We start from the raw sequence: 8,145 nt of genomic DNA on the forward strand, positions 1-8,145 counted from the left end.
TACAGAGCACGAAGACAAACAGGAGACGGTTTCTCCTCCAGGGATGTTACAGCGGTGCTAATGGGGGAAGATGGGTGTTTGGTTTGATTGGGGGGGGGGGGGGGGGGGGGGGGGTAATGGCAGGAGGGGGCGCTGGGTGAAATAACGAGCTGGAGGAGGAAGAGGTCGGTGTGTGATGGGATGGACGGGGGGTCGGGGGGGGTGGGAGGACCAGACCGGATGAGATGCGGTTAATTTGAAAAGCTTGTTTGTCTGTTATCTGTGGACGCTTTTTTTTCTGCCTGCTCAAAACAAATAACTTGATTTACTTGCAGCCTTTAAAGCCAGCGTAACGGACCGTTGTTCATCCGTTTATAACTCTTTTTAAGGGTTCTGTGTTTTTACTCGCTTTCATCTGCATCTCCTCTGTGACTGAGGGAAACCTTCGTGTCTCTCGAGTTAGAATTAAACTTCATAATGTGAAAAGACGCCCGTCCTTTCAGCGTGCAAACTCATCAAGTAATAAGTTATATAATCCCTTTATTTATATACTTATAAAGAGTGAACGTGGCATCTTAATTATTCAATCAAACTTTATTCATACAGCAACTTTCAGACAAATTCAGTTGCATTTTAAGACGAACGCAGACCAGGAAGAGTTTCATCAAACCTGCTCTCTTTTGTTCTGCTGCTCTGCTTCTCCAACACTTGAGTCTGCACGCCACCGCTAAGACCCCCCCCCCCCCCCCCCCCTTCCACCCCCCTACAGTCTGACAGGGTTAGTCTCCTGCTGTGAGGTGCACATGTGAACAGCCAGATCAGGAGGATTTGAGGGGCCGTCCTCCTGAAATTCTCTAAACATTTGAAGGAGTGCACGAGAAGCGCTTTAGTGTCAGACAGCCGATAACGTTTGTTAAGTGTCTTTATGAAGCATCTGCTCTCATAGAGAGGCAACAAGTCGTCAGATCGTCTCTGCAGCAGGTGCTGTGTGGCTGCAGCTCTGCTTTCCATTATGAAGCAGCGCTCTTTAGACGCTCACGTGCAAACACACCGAAACACAAACATGTGCTGATAGTTTCCATCTTGAGTTAAAACCACAAAGCTGCAGGAGACGAAGCAGATAGATATTTATTTGTTCTTTCTCCGGTAATGGACCAAAGTTTTGTAGATTGCGAGCTGGAGTTTGATCTCCTGTCGGTTTGATGGGATTAGAGAAGCAGCATGAGCTCATTGTGTGTGATTCTGTGCGTAGGCGTGTATGTGTGTGTGTGTGTGTGTGTGTGTGTGTGTGTGTGTGTTATTTTCTCAGGTTACCGTTGTGTTTGCATTGTCTGAGCTGGCAGGGGTCTGTGTAGCTGGGGGATCTTGTGGTTGGAGAGGACGCAGAGCTTCTTTCAGTTTATTATCCGGCTGTGCTCGGCGCTCCTTCTCATCTGCTCCCATCAGGGTTTTTATTCCTCCTCCCGGCGTTCCTCCTCACACCTGCGTGAAAACAAAGCGGAGACGACCCGCGGAGCTGGGGTTTGTTTTCATTAGTGACACAACAGTCTGGTTTTTTGTGGAGTGTGTCATCACCTCTGAGTGAAGTCTTTAAAGGGTAGTTTGTCGTGATGGCGGAGCGGCTTCGGGGTCATGAGGAATGTGGGAGAGGAGGACCTGCAGCATGTGGAGGAGGCCCTGTGAGGGGGAGACACTGTTACAGATCCGCTCAGGAATGTCTGTCAAACTCTGACCCAGACTTCTGAACCCTGTTATGATGGGATTCATATTCCAGGGGACGTCGGCTGTTTCACCTTTTAGATGCATCACAGTGTTTGTGTGTTTTTACATCGTCAGCCTTCAGAAAGTGTCGAAAACGGCGAGCGGGTTCACGGCCCTGCAGCACCACCTGCTGCATGCTGCAGCTGCTGCACACACACAAGATCTCCTTCATCACAAACTGCATCCTGTGGACGTGCACCACTGGAGTGGCGTTGACTGCCTTGCTCACAGGCACCTGCCCAGTGCTCAGGAGGGGGAACTGGCTCCTCTCCAGCTACAGCACCAATTTCCAGACTTTGGTCCACACGGGGACACGCCGGAGCCCCGACAGCAGAGGCGCTGCTCGTCATCAGGCAAGCCAGGGAACATACTTGGGGCCCCCAGGTCAGACAAGGGCCCCCCAACAAGCTGACAAACTTGAAACCATAGCGTTGCCTCTGACCGCACTCCTGTGCTTGGAGTGTTTGGAGCGAGTACTTCGGGATGTTTTTTATTTCCTTGCCGTAGATCATTTCGTGTTATGGTGACGTTTTTCGACAGGGATGCAAATCTCGACAAAACACCGGCAAACACCAGAAGCCCTGAAAAGGTGAGCTGCTCCCCCTGAGATGTGATGCATTCAGGGACTGATCTTTCCTTTTCAAGGCCTCATAATCTCCCCGCCTGCACGCCTGCAGGAAGCTGAAGAGGACGACGCTCCGGGTGTGCGATGATCAAACCGTGCAGATAAGCTTTTTAAAGTATGACCACTATGTTCAAACGCACAGGTATGAGATCTTACCTGTTACAGCCGTCTTTGCGTCTATCTGTCCAATCAGTCCTGAAACAAAACAATCAGATCAACTCGGCTGAAACTGGTCGCGTTGAAGCACCGCCCCCCCCTTCGCCTGTCATGTTCCACTCACTGAGCGAAAACGCCACAAAGCTGCGAGCGTCGTCCACCATGAAGCTGCTGCTGCTGGCTCTCACCTGTCTCACCTGCGCTCTGCTGAACACAGGTAACTCCAACTCTGATGTGCTGCTTTGTTTTTTTGTGTCCGAGCCTCCTTTTGACTTATCTTTGACACTGTAACTGTGAGTTTTTATATTCAATCTGGAGATGCAGGTTGTAAAAGGAGTTTTAGACGAGGAAAAAAACAAAACACAAGCTTCACTTTTTGAGGCTTTAAGATACCCGAGGATCCAAACACAGCGAGGAGCAAAACTCTGGTTTTTCACTCTTCATAGAAACTTGCTGCTGACGTCATGTTAAGTCTTTTCCTCGGTGGCTCGTGTTTCTGTTTCAGCCGAGTCGCTGCGCTGCCACGCGTGTGCCAACGAGGACTGCTCCAACTCCACGTCCGTCACCTGTCCCGTCTTCTCAGCCTGCAGAACCATCACTTCCTGTGGGTGCAACACAACAACGCCGAGTCTCAGATTTTAAGTGTTTGTGAGTTCTTTAACGTCACACTCCTCCACCTTTTTTAATTCCTCTCTCTCTCTCTCACACACACACACACACACACACACACACACACACACACACCAGTGAGGCAGACGGGTCCGCTGTCGAGCGTGTCGGTGAATAAAAGCTGCTCGTCCCTGTTCTCCTGCTTCCCGCCTCTCAACTCTCAAGTTGAATGGGCCGTCAATCTGGGCCTTTCTCGAGAAGCTCACGCTCAGCTCTGCTGCATCACGGACAACTGCAACTTCCCCACTCTGACCAGTAAGATCTGACGCTTCCTCCTCGTCATGGCGACGCTCTCGTTCTGTTTATCTGACACGTTTGTGATCCTGTTTTTTAATCTCTCATCTTCATGCTTTTTTAAAATTTTTCTACTCGACTCGACCTGGCGTGTTATTCGACGTCAGTTCGTGCTAATCCTCTTCCTCTTCCTCTCTCTCTCTTCTCTCCCAGTTCCCAACTCTCTAGCGAATGGTAAGCAGTGTCCCGCGTGTGCGAGCGCCGCTGAGAGCCTGAACGGGACGTGTAACGCCACCCTGTCCTGTCAGGGAGTCGAGGACCGATGCTTCAGCGGCACCAGTGAGTTCCTGCTCTTAAAACGACCTTTTACACGTTACACACACGCGCTCGTCACGCTGAGAGGACGTCGACCTGCGAGGCGTGGGGACGTTAAGCACAGAACAACCACCAGAGGTCGCTGTGTCTGATTGAATGTTTGCATGCGGTCGTTCTCTTCCTGCAGGGACGTCAAACTCCACACAGTTTGTGCTGCTCGGCTGTGTCTCCGACAACCTCTGCAGCCTGCAGACCTTCCTCGGCTCTCTGATCGGGGGAAACATCCAGGTCACCTGTGGAGCTCCCCGCGGCGTCACGACGAGCGCCGCGCTGCTGACCTTTGCTGTCGCGGCTCGTAAAGTCCTGCTTTAGATTTGACGTTCAAACTGAGGGGGGAGTTCAGTGTGTCGGTGGAACATCGACGCTTCAACAAAACGAGAGCAGATTGACTCATGTGCATGAACAACAGGCTGAGCCACATACAGACGTTATCACACACAGATACACTCAGATATGAACACACACACACACACACACACACACACACACTCTCATCGCTAAAAGGAACATGTTCAAACTCTCAGGCACAATCTCCATATCACAGAAACTTTCTCTTGTTATGTTTATCTCTTTAAACTTTGATTTTTTTTTTCACTGCTCCTTCTGTGTTTTATCTAAAATACATGATTCTCCATGTTCCTCTAACATGTGTCTCTGGTCTGTCTACAAACCCCCCAAATGATGAGAAAGGTTCAAGTTCTCCGTCTTCTGCCTGCTCCACTTTTCAGAACATGTGTGCTCAAACAGGCCGTTTGGAGATGTTCCCTTCATGACATCACAAAGGGCAGTAGCCCCTCCCCCCAGGTGGGTGACACTCCCACAGCTAGGTGTTTGTTCTGCCCTCTGAGTCTGCCTTCTCACCGTAAACAATAGGACATGGAGCCAGAAAGCAGCGAGTACACCCGAGCCCTTCCAGAGAGGGGGCGTGGTCAGACACAGCTCATTTACATATTTAAAGCTACAGACACAGAAACAGCCTGTTCTGAGCAGGGCTGAAATAGAGGGGTTTATAGACATGTGTCTGGATCAAAATGAAGGAAACAAATAGAGACAGTTATAATAATGATGTTGAGTGAGTGCAGGCCATGAAGCTTTCTCACAAACTAGATCCTTTAATGATTTTTTATTTACAATTTAATCGTCTTTCACGTCTTTGCTGTCGAGATTCGTTTGAAAATAATTTGAGCCTGTCACAAATAAAGGCAGTGTCATTAAACAAAAGCCCGGGCTATTCATAGTTTCAGTTCTACTGTAAATGAAGCCAGTCATGGACTATATTTAATGTATGAATGCGGCGTGTGTCCAGAGCTGAATGTAGGCCAGCGTGACTCACGTCTGAGGAGTCGACACAGTTAGCAGCAAAAGGACGAGAGCACAAACACACAACCCCCTTATTGAAAACCACTGACACAGCAAATTAGAGCTGCTGTGGTGAGAGAGAGAGAGAGAGAGAGAGAGAGAGAGAGAGAGAGAGCGAGCGAGAGCGAGCGAGAGTCCAGCAGGGAATCGTTTGACACTCACACAGAGAAAATGTCCTCCCTGCATGTTCATCACAGTAAGACAGTCACAGCGCTTTAAAAAGACCCGATCAAAAACATTTCAAACATTCATTTTAGTGTTTAAACGTTCATCTCCATAAGAAGCAGCGTCCATCATTAAGTGTCCGTTTGAGACTTGCTTCCTATACGGGTCGTCAGATAGCCATATGTACGGTCCCTGTCGTCCCCATAGCAACGGCCGTGGTTTGAACTGGGGGTTGGGGGATTGCAATTTCATCTGTGCTGACAGATGAAAAGTTTAACATGGAGCATATTTGACAAATAAAGAACCTTGAACCCTTGAACCCTTGAACCTTGAACCTTGAATCCGACCTTGGTCATTTGTTAGTTGATGAATACGTCAGGGTGATTTGAAAACTGCATGTACACGGGCCTCACAGAACTGACTCTTGGGAGCGGCGGTACCGGAGGGAAATAACTCTCATCCGGCCATTTTCTTTTCCGCTTCTCCGAGGTCGGGTTGCTGCAGGTAAAAACAAGTCAACCCAGACTTCTGATCTCTGGATCTATCCAGTCACCTGTCTCTAAGTAACAGAATAAAAAACATAAAAATATATCCATACTGCAACTTTAAATTAAAAATAGATGGGTAGCCTAAATCTGTGAGGAACTTTTGGTTTGCGGTGGGTTTTGGCGCCCCCTTGTGGACAAAGTTGTATGTCTAATCTCTTTTCTGATTTAGTCCTGTGCACGTGGCTTAAAAAAAAAAAAATCTCCTCCTGGTTTATTTTAATAGTGTAATGTGTGCACGTGAAGCATCAAGAGTCTATTATAATGAACAGGACTGCAGGCTGATCTTCATCCCTGGAAGCCTTCCTCCCCTCCCTCACCCTTTCCCTCTCTTTGTGTACTTAAATGGGGGAGGGGGGAGTCACACTAACACACACACACACACACACACACACACATACACTAACACACACACGGCAGCATCCACTGCTGATGTCAGACTCCAGTCATGTCGACCCTCCTCAGCACCATCATCTTCATCATGGTCTTTCTTCACAGAGGTGAGTAACCCTTCTCCTCCGTCCTCCTCTCTCGGTATCCGTTTCTTCTCTTTAAATATCAAATATTTACCGGTTAAATTAAAAAAATAAAAATAAAACGAGCTCTCGGTTTTCCTCCCGGCAGGTCGGGCTGGATGTTTTGGTTGCGCAGCGGCGGATGCGGCTCTGTGAGAGAGGCTCAGCAGTGACGCTGTTAGACGATCATTAGAAAGAATAAACCGACATGAAACATCAAAGCGGCGGCGACACGAGACAGGAAAATGTGATCACGCGCAGGACCACTGTCCCGCATCTCTGCGGCGCGCGCGTGTCAGGATTATTATTGTTTTTGAATGAGACTGATTTCATGTCTCACCTGGTGATGTGACAGTCACAAACACATTCAGGCTCATTGTCAGTGTATGTATTCAGTGTATACATGCACGTGTTGCGTTCAGGTGTTGTCGATTTTCATAGAGCACACATGCACACTTGTCATGTAAACAACACCTGCAGCTTGTAATTCCTATCACATCATAATCTACGTGATGTTACTTTAATAACAGCATGCAGTGAATGATGGAACATGATGTGTTTTATTTTACTGCAGGGATGTTTTCTACAGTTTTATACTGTAAACATGTAATTTAACTAAAATAAAAGTATGACTCTTTTTAATTTGATCATATTTAAAAGCAGTGCAGCACGTGCAAACGTTTCACTCTCTCATTAATCACAAATACCTAAACAGGAAGGGTTTTTTTTAAATGTGAAATATGACGATTATTTTGATCTAAAAGTAAATTTAATAAGATGTTTTATAATAACAGATGTAAAGATAAATAATTGCTATAGCTTCAAAAGATGAAGGGTTAGAGTTTGGCTCTTTTCTTGCAGCAGTTTGTTCAATATAAAGTCGATCTTTCGGTGTTATTGCATCATTTTGGGGATTGGGATTAAAGAAAACAGATTAAATTTAATCTCCAAACAGGACATTAAAAACAAAGCATTTCAGCAGCACCAGTTTTTAAAAATGTTTTATGTTCTTGTCTTGTGAGAACAGCGCTCACATGTTAACAATATCCTCAACAATCTTTTATAAACTTTAAAAAGCTTCTAAACCTTCCGGATCAATCAATCAATCAATCAATGATGATTCCTCTAATCCTTCAGTTCATTGACGAGACGCTTCTGTCCAAAGCGACGACCATCAGTGAGTCAGAGCGACACGTCACAAGGACACAACGTCAGGACGTGTGATCCCACAGCTGCCGACAGGAAGTGACCAGAGGCGCTGACAGGAAGTGACCACCTGACGTAGAGCACAACATTGATAGCTGTTCTAGAGAGTTCTAAAAAAAAAAAAACCCATCAACATTATTAAGTATCATGAAGTTGTGGTTTGAGGCAAAAATGAAGGAGCGTCTATTTAGCTGAGCGAGCTTGAAGACAAAATCTGTGTTGGGTTGTTGTTTCAAAATGTTCACAGACTGACTCCAGTCAGACCTTCCCGGGAATATGGAGACTTCTCATTCCGAGGATTCAGATTTAAAAGATGATCAGTGTGACACGTGCATGTAGAATACTCGATACTCACCTTTAATGGAAACTGTGATCTCACGTTTGATAAGAGAAGCTAAGTTGCTAAGTTTTGATTGATTTTCTTCGTCGTGCATCGTCGGTTGAGAACGCCTCTTTGCTCGTCCTGATACGTGCCGATAAAAAAAGGGTGAGTGGTGACAGCTGCAGGAAAAGTTGCAATGTCATGCGCGTGTGGCTGATTCAGCAAAACGTGTTT

The 8,145-nt window shown here is 46.9% G+C and overlaps 1 protein-coding gene across 2 annotated transcripts in view; it reads left to right on the forward strand.

The window, feature by feature from the left end:
- Positions 1–718: 718 nt before the first annotated feature.
- The window catches only part of LOC306838253 (TANK-binding kinase 1-binding protein 1-like), a 15,946-nt gene continuing 8,519 nt past the window's right edge, over positions 719–8,145 (forward strand). Inside the window, exons 1-5 of one of the 2 annotated variants that reach the window (XM_079366338.1) lie at positions 719–2,442; positions 2,559–2,738; positions 3,027–3,125; positions 3,269–3,445; positions 3,638–3,763. The gene's annotated coding sequence lies outside the window, so the exon portion shown is untranslated. Of the gene's footprint in view, positions 2,443–2,558; positions 2,739–3,026; positions 3,126–3,268; positions 3,446–3,637; positions 3,764–5,651; positions 6,369–8,145 lie in introns of those variants that run through there. The other variant, XM_079366339.1, reaches the window with a different exon arrangement.

Source organism: Symphodus melops (assembly GCF_947650265.1).
Source record: "Symphodus melops genome assembly, chromosome: 17".
NCBI classification, from domain to species: domain Eukaryota; kingdom Metazoa; phylum Chordata; class Actinopteri; order Labriformes; family Labridae; genus Symphodus; species Symphodus melops.